Source organism: Mytilus trossulus, chromosome 6, assembly GCF_036588685.1.
Source record: "Mytilus trossulus isolate FHL-02 chromosome 6, PNRI_Mtr1.1.1.hap1, whole genome shotgun sequence".
Classification (NCBI taxonomy): Eukaryota; Metazoa; Mollusca; class Bivalvia; order Mytilida; family Mytilidae; genus Mytilus; species Mytilus trossulus.
In genome coordinates, this window is record NC_086378.1 from 11,637,398 (window position 1) to 11,659,830 (window position 22,433).

The 22,433-nt window shown below is 32.4% G+C and overlaps 1 pseudogene; it reads right to left on the reverse strand.

Moving 5' to 3' along the window:
- The window catches only part of LOC134720800 (FACT complex subunit SPT16-like), a 33,575-nt pseudogene that overhangs the window by 10,944 nt on the left and 198 nt on the right, over positions 1-22,433 (reverse strand).

The window sequence follows — 22,433 nt, forward strand, 5'->3', positions numbered from 1 at the left end:
ATATTTTAAATTAAAACAGACAATAATTAATCCATCTACAGATATTCAAGAGCCATTGTGTAGTGGTTAGTGCATCGGACTACTAACACAAAGGTTCCTGGTTCGATTCCCATCTGGGATGAAAATTTCTTGGACTGAATTTTCGGCTCTCCCTTGACTCCATTTGCGAGTATGGTCTTGAGGAAACAATGATAGTCTGTCGGAAGGGGATGATAAATGGCTGACCCATGTTAAGAGAGAGCTATATCTCTTGCCATTAAAGACACCCTTGTAGATTTAAAAAAAAAAGCAGGCTAATGCCACTACAAGGCAGCAATCCCACACACAAAGTGGGAAGGGGTTAATATAAGTTGCAAAACTTGTTTCCCCAATTCACTTTAAATAAATATGTTTTAACTAATCTACAGTGAAACCTGTTTCAAGAGACCACTCAAGGGAGAGCAAAAAAGTAATCTCATAAGACAGGATAAGCAGGTTTTAGACACTAATCAGCTTGTACCTACCTTTATTGTAGCGATATGAAATGGTGTAGGGATACCAAATACAGGCAAGATGACAGTCTCGTATTTTCTATCTGCAATAAACCATGTCTTTATTACTATGGTTTTAAGTGTTGATACCTCAATATACTGATGGCATCATATACCAGTACAATCAATGTCTTTATAAATATGGTTTGAATATAAGTGTTGATACCTCAATAAACTGATGGCATCATATACCAGCAGTCAATATCAGGCTTAGAATTGCTTCAAAATACAAAAGTCACATTCCAACATACACAATCAAGAGCTGCACCATGAGCTCATAAAAGAATAAAGTTAAATAATATTCTCTTCAATGTCATATCAGAAATTTACATAAAACATAAAAAAATAAATGGCATTTAATTAGATATAAACAAATCACCAAAGGTCATGAAAACTGCTCAATGCATTTTTGAGTTATTGTCCATAAACTGGAAAATGTCCCTTTTTTTTACTAACAAGAGTGCACACACTGAAATGTCTCGACTTCTTTACTAATAATTGATATTATGTTGATAGTCCTAAGTATAAAGCTTATTTTCAACAGTCAAATAAACTTAACAATAACCAAGATAGCTAAACAAAGACCACTGAACCATGAAAATGAGGTCAAGGTGAGATGAACCATTCCAGGCAGACATGTACAGCTAACAATGCTTCCATACAACAAATATAGTATAGACCTATTACTGATAAATTAAGAAAAATAGACCAAAACACAAAAACTTAACACTGTGCAATGAACCATGAAATTGAGGTGATGGTCAAATAAAACCTGTCGTACTGACATAAAGATCATAGTATATTTCCACACACCAAATAAAGTTGACATACAATATTAGATAAAAAGACCAAGACTTAAAAACTGAAATTTGACCACTGAACCATGAAAATGAGGTCAAGATCAGGTGACATCTGCCCGCTACACATGTACACCTTACAATCATTCCATACAACAAATATAGTAGACCTATTGCATAAAATATGAGAAAAACAGACCAAAACACAAAAACTTCAACTATAACCACTGAACCATGTCCTTCCATACACCAAATATACTACCCCTATTGCTTATAGTATCTGAGATATGGACTTGACCACTAAAACTTAACCTTGTTCACTGATCCATGAAATGAGGTCGAGGTCAAGTGAAAACTGGCGGGCATGAGGACCTTGCAAGGTACACACATACCAAATATAGTTATCCTATTACTTATAATAAAAGAGAATTCAACATTACAAAAATTCTGAACTTTTTTTCAAGTGGTCACTGAACCATGAAAATGAGGTCAAGGACATTGGAAAAGTGACTGACGGAAACTTTGTACCATGAGGCATCTATATACAAAGTATGAAGCATCCAGGTCTTTCACCTTCTAAAATATAAACCTTTTAAGAAGTTAACTAACGCCGCTGCCGCCGGATCACTATCCCTATGTCGAGCTTTCTGCAACAAAAGTTGCAGGCTCGACAATAAAACCACACAGGACACACTTTCGGAAACTTTAAATCCAATCTTATAAACATCAAAAGCGAGCTCACATCAATTGATATAAACAATTCAATACAGTTTCCTGCAAATTGGTTGAAGTGTTTCTGTTTTTTTGTCCCACATGTTGTTGACAGTCGAACCAACAGTTTTCTTCAAGGAAGGGTGCAAGTTGAGTTGTAAATATTTTTTTATAAATATTTTCACTACTATTCAAGTTATTAACTGAATTTGCTACCCAAGTTTTTAAATTTTCAGTTTATAATAAAGACTAACAACTTACCAACAAATAACTGGAGATCCCTAACTTCTGAATCGTGAGGGAGCCATGATGGTTTAGAGTATGAAATATTTGACTTCCGCACTCTAAAAATAGAATACATACAATGAATAGTTATTTTTCTATCTAGTACAACATTGCGGCTTATAAAGCAATTTCTGAAATATTAAAACCAATTCATATCCAGTTCTTTTGATATGTATTGATGTATCTACTCCCTATTTTTAGCTAATACAAAAATTAAATAGCTTATGTAGCTATGTAAAAGATTTCATGTGGCAACGTATATACATAAAAAATTACAATAAGGTCAAGGTCAGGTAAATCCTGGCAAACGTGCACCACAAAATCATTCAATACATCACCAATAGCTGACTTTTGCTTTCAATTCCAACTTACATTCACTTTGTCCCCTATCAGAACTTTTTGACCTTGATTTCTAAACCCTCTTACTCTGTTGGATTGGAGTTAAGATGCAATATACAATCTATATTAATGGTTTACTTTTTATCTTCTGTGCCTGATTTCATTCCTTTTAATCTCTGCAATGCTTCTTCATTTAATTTCTCTCTTAATTCCTTCTGATGTTTTTGTCTTTTTTCTTCTGTTGTCATATCCATCTAAAATAAAAAGATTCATTCTTTATATCCCATATACAGATGAAACACAAATTTAAATGTTCAATTTTTTATAACACCAACCCTTGTTGTGCCGTCTAGGACAGCATTTCTATAGCCCCACCCTAAAAGAACTGGCTCTTCCACTACTAACACTAACCCTTGTTCTACTATCCCATATACAGATGAAACACAAATTTAAATGTTCAATTTTTTATAACACCAACCCTTGTTGTGCCGTCTAGGACAGCAATTCTATAGCCCAACCCTAAAAGAACTGGCTCTTCCACTACTAACACTTACCTTTGTTAACATTTCTATGGCCTCGCCCTAAAAGAACTGGCTCTTCCACTACTAACACTTACCTTTGTTCTGTTGTCTAAAACGGCATTTCTATGGCCCTGCCCTAATAGAACTGACTTGTCCTCTACAAACATGTACCCGTGTTCTACTATCCATGACAGCATTTCTATGCCCCGCCCTAACAGAACGGGCTCTTCCACTACTAACACTTACCTTTGTTCTGTTGCCTAAAACTGCATTTCTATGGCCCCGCCCTAACAGAACGGGCTCTTTCACTACTAACACTTACCCGTGTTCTACTATCCATGACAGCATTTCTATGCCCCCGCCCTAACATAACGGGCTCGTCATCTTTTTCTTCCTCCTCCTCCTCATCGTCATCTTCATCCTTCAGGAAGATTCCAACATGTTTGATTCTTTTCTTTTGTGTGCTGCAGACCCCTGTTAATCAAATCAATTTTTACAATACTGTGGATTCGTTTATTTTCATCGGTACCAATTTGCGTGGATAAAGGAAAACTTGCATATAAGTGGATATTTAATTTTGTGGTTTTGCTAAAGTCTGCATAAAAGCCTATACAAAAATTATTATTCATTGAACATTTAATTTCTTAGTTCACATGTACTAATGAAATGCACATAATTGGAATCCCATGAATAATAATGAATCCACAATATTCATACAGTTTTAAAGTTGATGGTATGATTGCCTATAAGACAATACTTCACAAGAGACCAAATGACAGAGAAATTAACAACTATGGGTCATTGTACAGCCTTCAACAATGAGTAAAGGCCAAGTTCATTTTAACAGAAGAAATTTTTTTCCGAAATTATATTTTGTTGATTGATGTGCATAGTGTGTTGTTTGATGTGGAAACTTATATGTTACCCTTGCATATCAAACATGAAATTAACAAAAAAAGATTATTACCCCTCTTACTGTACTCTATTGTCCCTAAGTTTTTACGACAATGAAAAGATGGTATCTAAAAATTACCTCATTTGCCATTACAGTGTCACCAATAAATAAAGCATACTTCTTATCGCCGTCTTTTAAATCAGCAAATCCTACGTTAATGTTGAATGTCATTCCTAAAATAATTCAATATTATTATAAAACAGGTTCTTTCTGAGAGACAGTATGTGAGAGGTACCCAGGGAAGACACTTTCAAAATGTGGTAGCTATCTTTCACCAAACTTCGAATTTCACTTAAATTTTAACTTGACAACCACAAAAGTGGAGGTTTTAAAGTGTCTTCCCTGTGTCACATGTATGTTTTATGGAACCTCCCTAATTTAATTCAATAGTAAATCTGATTATAAAAGTAATTGAGAAAATCACATTTTTATTTAGTTTTATGGCTATATTCATGAAGAGAATAAAAATATAAAATTCTACAGATAGCACAAAACTGAGGATTTTTTAAAAGAAAATCAAGATAAACATCAGGTAGAAAATAACTTTACATAATCAATGTTTGTCTTCTAAGGGAAGAGTGACAAAGAAAGGAGTTGGTTCAGTAAGACCCCTTTTTGGCCCCACAAAATAGCAGTTTTACAAAATTTATTAAATATTAACTTTTAGTTATTTTTTGAAAGGTATAATGTTTATGCTACATAAATATGGGCTTGTTTTGGCATAACAATGTACATATATCGGGTAGTTGCATCATTAAGTCATGCTAAATTACTGAAACCTGCACAATTTCAGCATTTTAGTTAAATTTTAGACGGTTTCCGTCTTGAATGAAAGTGGCCGCATTCATATTCATTCGTGATATTGAAATATAAGTTGTGTTTTATGATAATACATAACATATATAAAGGTCGAGGATGAACACGGATGCAGCCACTTTCATTTTTGACAAAAACCATATGAAAAGTGACAGTTTTTGGCATATTTGATAGATTTTTCATATTTAAGCTTGAATCGGAGCTTTTATAATGAGTGAATCAGTTACAACCTTTCACAAAAAATAATTGAATCAATAAAAATATATATTTTAGTGTTTTAAAAGTGTCCAAAATCATTCGTCGGATGAATTTGAAATTTGAGGCCAAAACCGGCCCTACTCCTTTGTACTAAAAGCAAAATTTAGGGTTTACTATTTAACCCTTTCAACACTATACAGGGCATATGCTGCGATGAAGTACGCCGTTTGCCACTGCTATTCACGGCATATGTAGCGATGAAAACAGATTTTTCATCAGGACTCTTAAACCATTCGGTTTTTAATGGAGTTCTCTCTAATTTTTCCTCGTTTGAATCTAGGATATACAAGGTCTCATTTGCGCTTGTTTTCCAGGCAATTTCTATAGTAAAATCAAGCAGTACAAGGAAAATAGAAGGAAAATAAAAACAAATATTTTGACAAATGCAAAAATTTCAGTATTTTTATGGCGAAGCTAACAACAAGGATTAGTTAAAAGGTTTCTTGTTATCTCAATGTGTTTATTAATTTTAATTAGTGTGGGAAATATGATTTGATCGATCATTACGAGATGTAGAAAAAGGGGGGAAAACGGAGGCTGACTGAAATTATTTAGGAAGGAGCTATTTATTTGTGCCACGATTACATAATATGTTGTGTATGGTGCAATACACGACAGAATCGGGCAACTGGTGTCTTCTTTATTATATGGCAGATAAAACAACAAAATAAATGAAGACTAAAAGTAGTTTTTATTAAAAATTTAACACAAATGTAATAAATTACACCTTTTACCTGTTAAATACCTGAAAATGCAGGAAACCTGATAAAATTTCACTAATATAATTGCCTAACATTGCAGTTCATGCTCTCCTGAGCATTTTTCATGCTCTCCTGAGCATTTTTCATGCAATAACTTTCTCTGTATCTATATTATAAAAAAGATACAGCAGTCTGAAAAGGGAAATACTGTTATAATGAATGAACACAAAGAAAATTTGTAAGGGTTCCGCGGAACCCAGTGTCTCGCCTACTTTTGCTGTAAATCGCAGGCTCAACAAAAATGAGGCAAAAAATCAATAAAAATATTCCTCTTGATACTATCCTATGATTGTAAGAAGGTTCTGTCCAAGTTTGGTAAAAATCTAGGACATTTAATGAATCTAATAAATGTGTTGAAACTCTAACTGCAGACTGTATGTAATGTTAACTGGAAGAAAAAAGTAAAATACAGAAAAAATGGAGTTATATTTATACAAAATTTACTAACTTATGATCATAAATAAGCTTCTGTCCAAGTTTGGTACAAACCAAGGATAGTTTAAGAAAGTGATTAAAATTCTAAAAACTTTAACCACAGAGTGAATGTAATGTTTCCCCACAGAAAAAACTAAGTCCATTTAAAAGTAAAATACGGAATAAATGGATTTATTATTTTATAAATTTTGCCTCTGGATACTATCTTATGATCATAAACAAGCATCTGTCCAAGTTTGGTACAAACCAAGGATAGTTTAAGAAAGTGATTAAAATTCTAAAAACTTTAACCACAGAGTGAATGTAATGTTTCCCCGCAGAAAAAACTAAGTCCATTTAAAAGTAAAATACGGAAAAAATGGATTTATTATTTTATAAATTTTGCTTCTGGATACTATCTTATGATCATAAACAAGCATCTGTCCAAGTTTGGTACAAACCAAGGATAGTTTAAGAAAGTAATTAAAATTCTAAAAACTTTAACCACAGAGTGAATGTAATGTTTCCCCGCAGAAAAAACTAAGTCCATTTAAAAGTAAAATATGGAAAAAATGGATTTATTTTTTTATAAAATTTGCTTCTGGATACTATCTTATGATCATAAACAAGCATCTGTCCAAGTTTGGTACAAACCAAGGATAGCTTAAGAAAGTAATTAAAATTCTAAAAACTTTAACCACAGAGTGAATGTAATGTGTTTCCCCGCAGAAAAAACTAAGTCCATTTAAAAGTAAAATACGGAAAAAATAAAATTTTATTTTACGAAATTTACTTCTGAATACTATCTTATGATCATAAACAAGCTTCTGTCCAAGTTTGGTAGAAATCCAGTATAGTTTAAGAAAGTTATTAAAATTTCAAAAACTTTAACCACAGAGTGAATATTTGTGGACGCCGCCGACGACGACGACGGAATGTAGGATCGCTTAGTCTCGCTTTTTCGACTTAAGTCGAAGGCTCGACAAAAATGCAGCAGCAGTAGCAATTTTTCTATTTTTTTGTGTTGCGTTGAAAGGGTTAATAACATCCAATTTTTAAGTATCTTGTGCGATATTATAGTTTCATTTTCATCTTTCCATGTTAATGCATAATTTGCTTTATCAAAGCATATCAGACAGAAATAACAGTCTTACCTTTCTTGATTCTCAAGTTATTTTTTCCAGATAATAACAATGATCCTTCTCTGAATTCTATACCCATAGCAAATCCAATACTCTTTGTCATTTTATCAACTAATTCTGACCGTTCTTTCTTAACAAAGCTTACTGCATGGTCATACACTGCACTCATTTTTTCTCCTGAAAAGAAAAAAGAAATAATCAAAGTATTTGTCCGAGAATTTTTTAATTAAAATCTAAGTTTTCAATAGTTTTTAACTTTAATATAAATCTTATGCCTGTACCTTTATTTGCCATTTCACAGGCTTAAAGTGAATAATACACATTTTCAAGTGTTTCATGCATAGTTTTCATAACAAAACAAGAACAAGCTTCCCTTATCTTTATATGCAATCACATGCATACTAGGAAAGGCATTCTCTCTGTGTTTTTGTTAAGATGTATTTCTATCCATCTGATCAGTTAAAAACTGATTTTTATGATCATCTATATTCATTTTTAGAAAACTCTGTGATTACAACTAGAAAACCTTACCTTCTTTAAGTTTTTCCATAATTGCATCTTCTACACTGAGAAGAAATTCATAATCTTTCTGTTGTTTGTCTGATGGATCCACCATTAATGTTCTTACAATGTTAGCACAGTAAGACTTGTAACGAACACCCATAGCACATATTATTGTTCCAAAATCTATGTTATTATCATCACTGAAAATATAAATTCATGAAAAGATGCATTTCTCCAGGTGCGGAAATTTCTCGCTACATTGAAGACCTGTTGGTGACCTTCTGCTGTTGTTTTTTCTATGGTCAGGTTGTTGTCTCTTTGACACATTCCCCATTTCCATTCTCAATTTTATGTAATTTAGTACCAAACAAAGTTGATCTTTCTTGTTTCAATTTTTTGCTTTTAAATTATAAGAGTAAAATGAAAGGATTTATTTGCACCATTGTAAATATTCATAATTACCCCTGTCCAAAATTCAAATTGCAAATTTTCAAGCTTTTGATGAATAATGCCATAATTTTAACTACAGTGAAATGATTTTTTTTCTTTGTAAAATGCTTAGTATAGAACATTTAATCTGAGTAGAAATTTAGGAAATATTAAAATAAATCTTTATGCTGGATTGTTGGCCCAAGACCACAATTAATGATCCAGCTTTTCGTTGTCCATGAATATAGTTCCCTTTAATTATAGTGGTTATTTTCTTTATCTTTTTTCTTTCCCTTTCTCAAAACGTTTATTAGTTTTTCTGGGGTGGAAATGAAAGAAAACAGCTGAAAGAAACTTTTGGATGTTTTATTTTAACTGATTTTGATATGGAATGAGTGATAGATAAGGTCAGGTGCAAAAAGGTGATATTTACAGTTTTCAGAACATCTCTTGACTTGTCCATAGGGGTATGGATGTGTATTGGCTAAATTTGTAAAATACAGCAGAGCAATCTTTCTGAATTTTGGATATATTTTTGGACTAGAACTGTACTTTACACTTACAAAAAATTTGGTGCATTTTTTTTTAATCGTACATAAAAGAGAACATTATAGAGAATTTAATTGTGGTCTGTTGCCTGTTTCACAATTAATAAATCTACAACTATATTGTCATGCTCCTGATATAAGTATGCCACTAAAAACGCTGTGAATTTGAACAAAATAGTAATTATTTGAAATTTACTTTTTGATATGATAGAACCTTACTACATCATTTCTCTCTACTGTCATATGCTATAAATAGGTACCTGACTGTACTAAATTTGAGACTGTATTTTCCACCACTTTGAATTATTGCTGGGTAACACATGTCCAAATTAGCAGGATCAACTCCTGACACAAATTTCTTATTTTGTAGAGCTTGTTCAACTCCATCAGCAAGTTTGGAATGCTTCACTTTCTGCAATGGAAAACAAAACCAATCATTTGATTATGTTATAAAAATCAATTTTACACAGAAATAAAATAGTTTTTATAACCAAATAATAATAAAGACCACTGACATCTATTGCCAAATAAAACGTCTTTTCTACTTTTTAATGAATGCTTCACATTTCAAATTCAAACAGATAAATGTCTTAGCCAGCAGGGTATTATATCCAATAGAATCAATATATCTATAGTATTATAGAATTTAGAACAGAATATAATGCAATGCAATGCAAACAATATATACAATAAAGTATTTTTTCATTGTCAAGGGCATGTATATATATCGCTAGTATTCATTAAATGATCCCTTTGGTCTTTGATCTTTTCAGTAATAATTATATTACTTGAAACCTATTACAATAGGATAGAAATGTTCATTTTTTAAACTATTGAATATTTCTTTTCCCTACTTTACCCTTTTTGATCAATGAAATGAAATTATACTATCATCAGAATTTTCTTTTTTTAAGATACATCATAGGTAGAACAAAATCTAGAAATCTACATGTAATAGTAAGTTTCAGCTAACCTTTTCAGCATCAATAATTTCCATGATTTGATCTCTAAGGTACTTAGCAAATACATCACATGTGATTTGGCTGGCTTTCTGCATCAACTTTAATTCTGACTCCTCTTTTATTGACATCTCATAGGCTAATGATGCACTAATATCAACCTGTTAATAAGACAATCAAATTAGAACAATTTCTTGTAAATGGATGGAGTTTGTTCAACAGAATGTATTGATAAGACATACTGTGAGCTTCATGTAAAATGAGACAGACATTCCCTGTGAAAGGGGACAAAGTCCGCATAAATTATGTTTTTAATTCAAACATTAATGAACTTCAAATCTGTTCAAAAAGAAACTGAAATGCGGTTATGTTTCTGATTTTTGTTCTGTTGTTAAGGATTTTAGTTGTGCCGTCATTTAAGTTATGACGTCATTTTCAATGTAAACAAAGAAAGTTGTCTTTTTGGGAATAATTTTAAGACATTTTTATTTTCAAATTGGGATTCTTCTCCAGGGGAGAAAGCCTTTATTCTCCACTAATTTAAGGCAAACAATATCACTGACACTAGTCATTTTTGGGGCACTTTTTAGCTTGCTATTTGGCGTGGGCCAGGGATCAGTGTTGAAGGCCATATTTTGATCTATGATTGTTTACCTTCATACATTGGATGGAGAGTTGTCTTATTGGAATTTAGACAACCTCATCTTATTTATATGAAACATATAAATATTAGATAAATGCCCTTTCAAAAAACAACAAAAATATGTGCTACCTTTACAAAGCCTTCTCCTTTAAGTGAATTTCTCCAACCATCCATAAACTCCCCAGGAAATTTGTCTTTTGCAAACTCTCCAACTGTTTTGCCCTAAAAAAAAACAAATGTTGCATTATTTGAGACTTGAAGATTTTAAACTTAAGTCTTCCTTAAATTAAACACAAAAAAATCCAGAAAATCAATTTCCCAATCGTTTAAAGGCGAAAAATATTATAGTATGTGACAATAATTGGGTTCAAAGTACCTTTTTTCGCATGTCATATGAAAATAGAAATAATCAACACACATTTTAAGATGATGAAAGGAAACTCTCTTATCTCATTAAAGAAATATAAACCAAATTGCCAAGCAAACTTAATCCAAATGAATAAAGCTGGAGCAAGCAAATTGGACCAAGGACATGTGAGACAATACTAAAAACAAACTACTTCACCTTCTTAATACTGTAGTATCATCAAGCAGTTACAGCTTAATGAGCCATATCATACGACCTCCGACTAACTTCCACGACAAGGAGGTCATTTTAGATATCCATACCTGCCAACTTTCACGATTTATGCGTGTACTACACATTTTTGACCATTTGTCATGATTGCACAATCGTGATCATGAAAAAACATCTAAAAACGCGATTTTGTGAAAATCTACACAAAAATTTTAGTGTTCCAGATTATGAACTGTGTCCAAGGGAAGACAATGTGTTTAGCCAATCAAATTCTGTGTTTCTCATGATCAAATTAATGAGCCAATCAAATACGTTTTCTCTCAAGATTATTCTAACATGCTAGATTTTGAACTTGTATTCCTCTGTGTGTTAGTCAGAATTGTAAAATCGTGAACATGGCAGGTGATTTTTCACATTAAATGAGGTTCTTTAACAGATTAAGAGTTAAAGCATGGCTGATTTACAAAATTCAATGATGCAGTGCTACCATAAAGATAATAAATAGTAGTTTATTCACTAATTTATTGACATTACACTTGCTGTAACATCTGTTATTTATGTATCCAAAAAAGCAAAATAGAAAAATTTATACTTTTTAACTTAAAAATGGAAAAATTCATTATAATTTATATTTGGAACAACTTTTCTAAATAAGGGTTCCATTTTTTTTAAATTTTGAAAAATAAAGAAGTCAAAGTCCAAGAACACTTCAAAATTCTTGTACATGGGTTGACCATATAATACCAGATAGATCACAGGATGTGTAGTTCTTTGTGCAAAGATTTCTTCGAATAGTATGAATATGTGCTCATTTGTACTTGAAAAAAGTGGGTTTTACAGCTTTAACATAAATGCTAGCAAGACAAATCTTTGTTAGGCTTGCTTGCTTTGTTTGTATCAATGTTTGCTCAAGCATGGCAATTAAGATAGGCGGGGCTTCAGTGTGTAAACAACATACTTAAATCTTATTGGACATTATATTTGAGGTTAAGGACAATAAATTTTAAAACATCAAATAACAAATATTCTCACATGTTTCCTTACCTGTAAATATACAATATTAGGTCAATGAAAGAAACATACATTAAAATTGTTTGTATGTGGCTGATAAACTGGGGAAGGGTGAGGTTAGCTCTTCTTCAGTTTTGTGCAGAGTACTAAAAAGTTTATATTTTTATGACATTGACCTAAAATTGTTTTTATACTGCAACATAAACAAATACATTGATAGCTTTTTAAATAGATACACAATTGTCAAACTTTTTTCATCCCTTGATAAGATATAGCTATGTTACTATATTTAGGAAATAAACACAACTAGTTGCAGTATTAAAACCTTTATTGTATTCGGTAGAATCTTGCCCTTCTCCAGTTTCTCAGCCTCACACACAAAAGTTTGTATGTTTCTTTCATTGACCTTATATTGTATATTTACAGGTAAGAAACGTGTGAGAATATTTGTCATGTGATGTTCTAAAATCTAGTGCCCTTAACCTCAAACATAATGTCCAATAAGATTTAAGTATGATCATGTATACAAGCTGAAGCCCTGCCTATCTTAATTGCCATGCTTGAGCAAACATTGATACAAACAAAGCAAGCAAGCCAAACAAAGATTTGTCTTGCTTGCATTAATATAAAAGCTGTAATTTCCTAATACATTGCGGGGTTACCCTAGGTGTTGTTCCCAATCTGATAAAGGTCCTTCTTTGTGCATAATTCTAAATTGGAAATGTCAACAATCATGTTATATCCTTACATATGAAAATAAATCCGGAGGTTATTGTTATCTTTTCTACTGATATAATAACTAGAATCATGCAAATAAACTAAATAAAAAGGCTTGAAAGCTCATCATACAAATATGACACTTTTTCTAGACCACAAAACAGCATGCGCAAAATAAGTCGCAAAGAATTGTAACCTTTGAAATTGTTGTCACACACTAAAACCAACCCACATGAGTTGGCAGGTAGGGATATCTTTTATGTCTTCAATAGCTATTCAATTGATATATTGGGAATATGCATACCTTTTTACTGTCTTTTATCGCATCAATCAATTTTTGGTAATTGGCTTTGTCTTTATCTCCCTGAAAGTAAACAAATCACTCTTGACAGTACTCGTAATGGGGTGATACAATTGTTAGATGTCTTTTTTCAAGTCAGGAATTATCTCAAGATGACTTACAAGTTACTGAGAATGGATATGGCCACTTTAATTCTTCTTTTTTTTACATCCGATCAAAGTTTTTACAATCAAGTTTATATAACTTTTCAATCTGGGTAAAAAAAGTACATTGATATCTTGTAAGTCATACAATAATAGTACATACCTTATCCCTTGTAAGTAACTTGACGGATGGAGATCCATTTTCATTTTCTTTTGAACTTTCAACTTGTTTAAGAAATTCTATTTTCTTTTTGCTGGCCAATATGAGAATCTTTTTTTCGGCAATCACAACAATTGTGTCTGTTAATTCATATCCAAATAACCAAGTCTGAAATGCATTTGAAAAATTATAGTCTATTTTGTCATGGTTTGTTTCTGAAATTATCACTTAGCTTAAGTCATACTGACCAATAGAAATTAGACAATGTATCACTAATACCAATTAAAGCGTTATAGCGCTAGAAAAAGCATTTGCCATACATCTGACAAAAGAAAATTTCTTTAAAACTGTTTCCATACAAATACCAGGCACTGTAACCCAATCTGGTCATGCTATATCTTTATACCACATGAAAATAAATGACTTGATGCAAATCCTCAAACATAGTAAGGTTTACCACTACAATAATCAGATTAAATTAACAAACACATTTTTATAATAAAACAGCTTTGCTCATTGGTAAATTAATGTGTTGTTTGGTCACTTGTAGAATATTTTTCTCTTTTTAATTATTGTAGAAGTCTATCCACTTACAACTTGTACAACTACTTCTGTAATGTAAAGAATTGAATAATTCAGGGTAAAATTTAAACAATTATAGCCTTTGTATGAGGTTGATACGAGGTTTTATTAACCTAAGAGAAGCAAATTGACTGAGGACAAAGTCTGAGGTACATATGCTTCTCTAGGTCTATATAACATTGTATTGACCTCAACCTGGCAAAGGCTACAATTGTTATATATCATTAATCAACAACTATTGCATGAACAATGTAAATTTGGGGATTACAAGAATGTATTATTAGTATTATGCTGTATGCCCTGTATAATATGCTGTTTTTGACCTACGAAAAACTAAACACAACAGTATTGGGTGCAAACTGAATTAAAAACAAATGTTCATGTGATCGAGTTTTAACGAATCACAAATCCTTAAAAATATTCGATATAATAATATAGAATGAAAAATACTGTAAATATCTCATTGTTTATTAATGCCTTAATTATTGGCTACTAACACTGGTGCTATTGTGTTGTGAATATTTTTTTAAAGTATATTCTATGAGCTGTACATACTGCTTATGAATAAATTTAATTTTTATTATTATTATTATTATCATATATTAATTAGCATTTTTAATTTTTTTATTATATGCATGTATTAATTAGCAGCTTAGTTTAATAAGTGAAAATATTAGGCCATATCATAAATAGATAGCACTTACCTGCAGTGCAGTTGATTTAGAGTAGACAATTTCTTCATCCACTCCAACAGCTGCAACTAATGCATCTGTCTGTGCCAAAGGATCATTTCCACCAGCTTTCTACAATAAAAATATATGGTGTGTACAGTATCTCTGGCCATATTAGTATTTTTTGTTTTTAACTTATATAAATTAGAAATATTCAATGGATGTCAACAAAGACATCATAGCATTATACCATGCCAAAAAATATTGTGGTTGTATAAAAACTTTCAAGAACAGTTAAGGGAGGGCAAAATTTAAAAAAAAATATATTCTAATGCATACCTGCCAACTTTTGAAAATGCCCATAGGGGTTTTAGCGCGCGACAACAATTTCAAAGTTTAAAATTCTTTGCAACGACTATTTTGCGCGTGCTGTTTTATAGTCTAGAAAGAGTGTCATATTTGCATGATTTGTAAGATGTGCTTACACCCCTTTTTTTAAGTTTGTTTGCATGATTCTAGTTATTATATCAGCAGAAAATATGAACATGTAGCTGTAAGACCAGGAATTATTTTTATGTGTAAGGATACTAAATAGTTGTTGACTTTTCTAATTTAAAATTATACACAAAGAAGGACCTTTATCAGGTTGGGAACAACACATAGGGATCCCCCCTCAATGTTAGGTCATTTAAAACCACTTTTTAAGTACAAATGAGCACACATTCATATGTATATTATTTGAAGAAACTTTTCCCAAAGAACTATACATCTTATGATCTATCTGGTATTATATGGTCAACACATGTCCAAAAATTTTGATATGTTCTTGGCCTTATATCTTCTTCATTATTCAAAATAATAGGGCTCTTCATTTATAAAAGCTGTTCCAAATATAATGTCAGAATTTCCCATTTTAAAGTAAAACTAGAGGCTCCAAAGAGCCTGTGTCGCTCACCTTAGTCTATGTGAATATTAAACAAAGGAAGCAGATGGATTCATGACAAAATTGTGTTTTGGTGATGGTGATGTGTTTGTACATCTTACTTTACTAAACAGTCTTGCTGCTTACATTTATCTCTTTCTATATATAATGAAATTGGCCCAGTAGTTTCAGTGGAAAATGTTAATAAAAATTTACAAATTTTATGAAAATTGTTAAAAATTGACTATAAAGGACAATAACTCCTTAGGGGGTCAATTGACCATTTCGGTCATGTTGACTTATTTGTAAGTCTTACTTTGCTGAACATAATTGCTGTTTACAGTTTATCTCTATCTATAATAATATTCAAGATAATAACCAAAAACAGCAAAATTTCCTTAAAATTACCAATTCAGGGGCAGCAACTCAACAATGGGTTGTCTGATTCATCTGAAAATTACAGGGCAGATAGATCTTGATCTGATAAACAATTTTACCCCATGTCAGATTTGCTCTAAATGCTTTGTTTTTTGGGGTATAAGCCAAAAACTGCCTTTTACCCCTATGTTCTATTATAGCTGTGGCGGCCATCTTCATTTGATGGTCGGGTCACCGGACACATTTTTAAAACTAGATACCCCAAAGATGATTGTTGCCAAGTTTGGATTAATTTGGCCCAGTAGTTTCAGAGGAGAAGATTTTTGTAAAAGATAACTAAGATTTACGAAAAATGGTTAAAAATTGACTATAAAGGGCAATAACTCCTAAAGGGGTCAACTGACCATTTCGGTCCTGTTGACTTATTTGTAAATCCTACTTTGCTAAACATTATTGCTGTTTACAGTTTATCTCTATCTATAATAATATTCAAGATAATAACCAAAAACAGCAAAATTTCCACAAAATTACCAATTCAGGGGCAGCAATCCAACAACGGGTTGACGGATTCATCTGAAAATTTCAGGGCAGATAGATCTTGACCTGATAAACATTTTTACCCCATGTCAGATTTCCACTAAATGCTTTGGTTTTTGAGTTATAAGCCAAAAACTGCATTTTACCCCTATGTTCTATTTTTAGCCGTGGCGGCCATCTTGGTTGATTGACCGGGTCACGCCACACATTTTTTAAACTAGATACTCCAATGATGATTGTGGCCAAGTATGGTTCAATTTGGCCCAGTAGTTTCAGAGGAGAAGATTTTTGTAAAAGTTAACAACGACGACGGACGACAGACAACGGACGACGGACGCAAAGTGATGGGAAAAGCTCACTTGGCCCTTTGGGCCAGGTGAGCTAAAAATCTACATTTTTCTATTTTATTTTTTTCAAGAGTGACCCCTTGACTAAGGGTAGTCCCTCATTTAAGGGATTCCTCATGTTGATGTGGGGGTGGGGGGTCCATGTGAAAAATAATGGATAGTACATTATACTTTAAATGATTGAATACATAAATGAAATTATCTTACAGCAAGTGTATATGTAATGTCAATAAATTAGTGAATAAACTACTATTTATTATCATGATTATATTCATGGTAGTACTGCATCATTGAAGTTTGTCAATCAGCCATGCTTTTATTCTTATTCTGTGTAAGAACCTCCTTGCAGTTGAAAAATCGTTTGCCATGTTCACGTTTTTACATCAACAAACAGTGGAATACAACACAAGTTCAATATCTAGCATGTTAAAACAATCTTGAGAGAAAACGTTTTTGATTGGCTGATTAATTTGATCATGAGAAACACACAATTTGATTGGCTGAACACTATTTTCCTCCATTGGACACAGTTCAAAATCGGGAACAACAATATTTTTTCGTGTAGATATTCACCAAATCGTGTTTTAGAGGGTTTTTCAGGAACACGATCGTGCAATCGTGACAAAGGGTCAAAATCGTGTAGTACACGCCTAAATCGTGAAAGTTGGCAGGTATGCTAATGACTCAATATGGTAAATTTCTTAGACATCACTAAAGTTTATTTCAATTTTGAAGACAAATTAAAAACAAGACGTTTTGCGACAATACAAAAGTACAAGTAATTCCAAACTCATTTCTGTGATTTGTTTTGTTTGATAACAAATTGACTGGAAACCCCCATTTTTTATTTTTAAATTTACCTTTAAGTGTTTGACTATTACAGATAATTGTTAAACTTGTTTTATTTTGCATTTTAAGATTCTGTCTTATCTGCTGCTTATAATTTCACGCATGAGCATTACATAGTAAATGAAGCATGTGTGTTACTCGTGAAAAATACTTTTTGAGGATTTTCTTTGATGAAGTGTAATTAAATAATGAAGACAGTTTTTGCATTTCCTTTAAAGATTGTTGGGTGTGAATAAAAAAACTGTTAAAAAGTAATAAGAAATCATTAGTCAATATTTTCCCAGTTTTTAAACTAAATATACCAATGATGATAGTGGCCAGGAAGTTTTAGAGAAGATTTTTGTAAAAGTTGATCGACAGACCCCAAGTGATGAGAAAAGCTCACTTGGCATTTGGGCCAGGTGAGCTAAAATTAATCCAAATTTGTTGTTTAGGGGAAATAGATTTCTGTCATTTCTGACGGTTTCTGGAGCTTTGTGTCAAAGTCTAACTTTATCTATCAACCACCTTCAAGAGGGTTGTAAGGGAGTACCTTCATGACGAATAACAGTAGAAGTTCATGCCATATGAAATTAATGACTAAATATTCAGTGAATGACAATTAACTGTTCACTTTCTTAAAAGTCATAAAAAAATGATTGATTTTGAAAAATCACATTAAATCATTTCCAACAAGTGAAACTGCGAGCTACTGCTCACTGATGATACCCCCGCCGCGAGTGGATAATATTAATAGTGTAAAAATATGCGAGTGTTCGGTAAAACAGGAAGTTGTCCAGTGATGAATCTGAACACGCATCACACGGTATAGCTGACTTATATAAATCCTGAAACCAAACTTCAGAAATCCTTGTATTGTAGTTCCTGAGAAAAATGTGACGAAAAATTTTCAACTTGGCTATCATGTGTAAAATCATACAAGTGTTCGGTAAACAGGAAGTTGTCAAGTGATGAATCTGAAAATGCATCACACGGTATAACTGACTTATATAAATCCTGAAACCAAATTTCAGAAATCCTTGTATTGTAGTTCCTGAGAAAAATGTGACGAAAATTTTCAACTTGGCTATCATGTGTAAAATCATACAAGTGTTTGGTAAACAGGAAGTTGTCAAGTGATGAATCTGAAAATGCATCACACGGTATAGCTGACTTATATAAATCCTGAAACCAAATTTCAGAAATCCTTGTAGTGTAGTTCCTGAGAAAAATGTGACGAAAATTTTCAACTTGGCTATCATGTGTAAAATCATACAAGTGTTGGGTAAACAGGAAGTTGTCGAGTGATGAATCTGAAAATGCATCATACGGTATAGCTGACTTATATAAATCCTGAAACCAAATTTCAGAAATCCTTGTATTGTAGTTCCTGAGAAAAATGTGACGAAAATTTTCAACTTGGCTATCATGTGTAAAATCATACATGTGTTTGGTAAACAGGAAGTTGTCAAGTGATGAATCTGAAAATGCATCACACGGTATAGCTGACTTATATAAATCCTGAAACCAAATTTCAGAAATTCTTGTATTGTAGTTCCTGCGAAAAATGTGACGAAAATTTTCAACTTGGCTATCATGTGTAAAATCATACAAGTGTTCGGTAAACAGGAAGTTGTCAAGTGATGAATCTGGGATAAGACCCCTAAAGAACCTCGAGATGAGGAACACAGATTTTTGACTCTCATTAAAAAATTAGTCCGCCATGCATATGTGGGAGCTGTGATTTTAAAAATTGACATAAATGAACTAGGACTGGTGTTTTATAGAGCTGATGTGATGTGAAAAAAAGTATACAAAAATAAACCTGATCAAAAAATTACAAAGGACATAATTTTTAATGATTTTTATGGTCAGAATTTTGGGATTATTTCCTGTGGAGAGTGACATTTTTCACTATCTTTCGGGGTTGGGCACTTGACGGGAAAACGAATCACACTTGCCACCCCGAAAATCGCACCACATATGTCCAAGTGTCTCAGCTTCAAAACGAGCTATCATACATATCCAAGTTTACGATATGGCCTGAGCAACAGAAGAAAACGTTAACATTATGGCCTATGGAATATCTAATGCGCATATTGACCCATCTGAAAACGCATCACAGGGTATGGCTGACATATATAAATGTTGATACCAAATTACAGAAAGGGTGGATGTGTAGTTCCTGAGAAAAATGTGACGAAAGTTTCATGGGACGGACTGACTGACGGACGGACTGACAGACAGAGGTAAAACAGTATACCCCCCTTTTTTAAAGCGGGGTATAAGAGGTACCCTCAAGGGGCATAGTGCATATACATTCATGACAATATATAGTTACAAACAATTACAAATACAATAAAGCAGAACAACAAAACAGTATGCTTTAAAAAGTTAGACATTTTAAATATTGCTTACAGTATCCCAGTGTTATATAATAAATGTTTACTCAAGGCAGGTGTTTTGATAAGAAATAGCCAAGTTGTTTAAAATATTAATAGACTCACAGTTTAATAGCCAAATAAATTTATTGACCATATCCAAGGAGTAAAATTTTTTACATTCTTTAAATATTAGATCAAATAACATGTCTCTATCCTTAGAGTATAAAGGACATTCTATAAGAAAATGAAGTTCATCTTCCACTTTATTTAAATCGCATTTATCACAAATTTTTGATGAACTTCTAATTTGGAATATCTCCCAGTTTCAGTTTTGAGTCTATGAGATGAAATCCTGAATTTTGTAATAGCTTTTTTATATAATTACAAAATTCATAAATGCTGAATGACAATGAACTCCTGTTTTAATATCTTTATTTATATTCCATATCAATATTTGTATATTGGGCCTGATCGAAGATGGGCCGGATCCACATGAGCCTGATCGAAGTGGGGCTTGATTGACCTGAAAGCGATGGATTTAGCTAAAATATGGGGACGGATCGACTTGCATGGACAGACAAGGGGACCGATCATCAGCTTACCTGGAGCTGCGTAAATTTCAATCATATAATTAATATAGGGACGAAGTCCCCTCTTACAGTAGAAAAATCAATAAAAATTTTCATTGTAATAATGAACTCAAAATCGTTTAAACTTATTTTTGTCAACTTATCTAATTCTTGCATTTGCGCACAATGCAGAAATCTACTTACTTCTACTGGTCTTGTTGTCGTGAGACTTTGAGTACTTTAGACTGTTTAGTAAAATATAGGAACTCAAGGGACACAATAACAGACCTGCCAACTTTTGAAAATCTCCATGGGGGATTTAGCGCGCAACAAGATTTTTAAGGGTTACAATTTTAGCGACTTTTCTGTGAGCATTGTTTTTTACTCCTAAAATAGTCTAAGTTCTCTTCTTTTTTTCTTTTGGTATACTAATGATGAGCTTGTAGGCCTTGGTTACTTTTATTTGCATTATTCTTGTACTATTAAATTATAAAATTGACAAAATAACTGAGGAATAGAGAAAATGGCATTAAAAATAAAGGATTCAAAGTAGAGACCACCCCCCCCCCCCTTTTCCCCCCTCCAAAAACCTTCTTATCTATGAACCTTGACTCAAAACACCTAAAACTACATGTCCTAAAGTAAGAAAGATGAAGACATATTTTGATTTAGTCTTACTCATTGTCTTTATATCAGTATCATGAGAAAATGGATTAAATTTGAGTTATCTTTCTTTGTATTCAGAGGTGCTCTTACCTGCGGAGGCTTATACAGTAACACAGTAGAAGTGTACACAAAATGACGTCGATTTAAGATCAACAGACATGCGATGTCTGCTTTCAAAAACTAAACAAATTTCAAGATAAACGATGTTTTCTTGAGAGTTCTTTACAGTTCTCATCTTTCAATTAATTATGATTTTGCTGTGGAACTATGGCAAATGTTGCAAATTGTGCTTGTATGATAAATTGATTAAAATTGAAAGGTTGTTTGACCAAATTTATACAAATTAATTTTGAGGATTGTTACGACCCATTAGGTAATCTGATTACATACAACCACTAATTATGACACCTGTTGTGACTGTTGATTAGCGTAGGGTCATTAACTTGTCATAATATGTCCCCAGGTAAAATGATTGATTTTTTAAAACTGATCAGAAAAACTTCAAAATCGGTAAACAATAATTTTTTCGGGTATATTTGTTGAAAATCGGGATTTTGACTAATTTTACAATCCCGATATCGGGATTCGGGTTGAGGGGTAAAAATCGGGATGATACCGCGAAAATCGGGATAGTTGGCAGGTCTGCAATAACAATATTTCATTTTTATTCATTCTTTGTCTTTGATATGAATTGAGGTTACCTGATGCATTGTGTTTCTTTGTTTACATTGAACATGACGTCATAACTTAAATAATGTCACAAGTAAAATCCCTAACAACAGAACCAAAATTGAAAACATACGGTATTTCTGTTTCTTTTTTTGCGGACAAATATTTAACTTTTAAGTTACAAAACAATCATTCATACAGACTTGGTCCCCATTAACAGGTAATGCCTGCCTCATATCAAGATTCAAACAAAGCAAGGCGATTCCCTTATAGATCCAAAACCAGATATAGGGTATAACATAAATTTATAATTTTGGCATGGTACTTCACTGTTCAGTGAATATTCCAGCTCAAATACA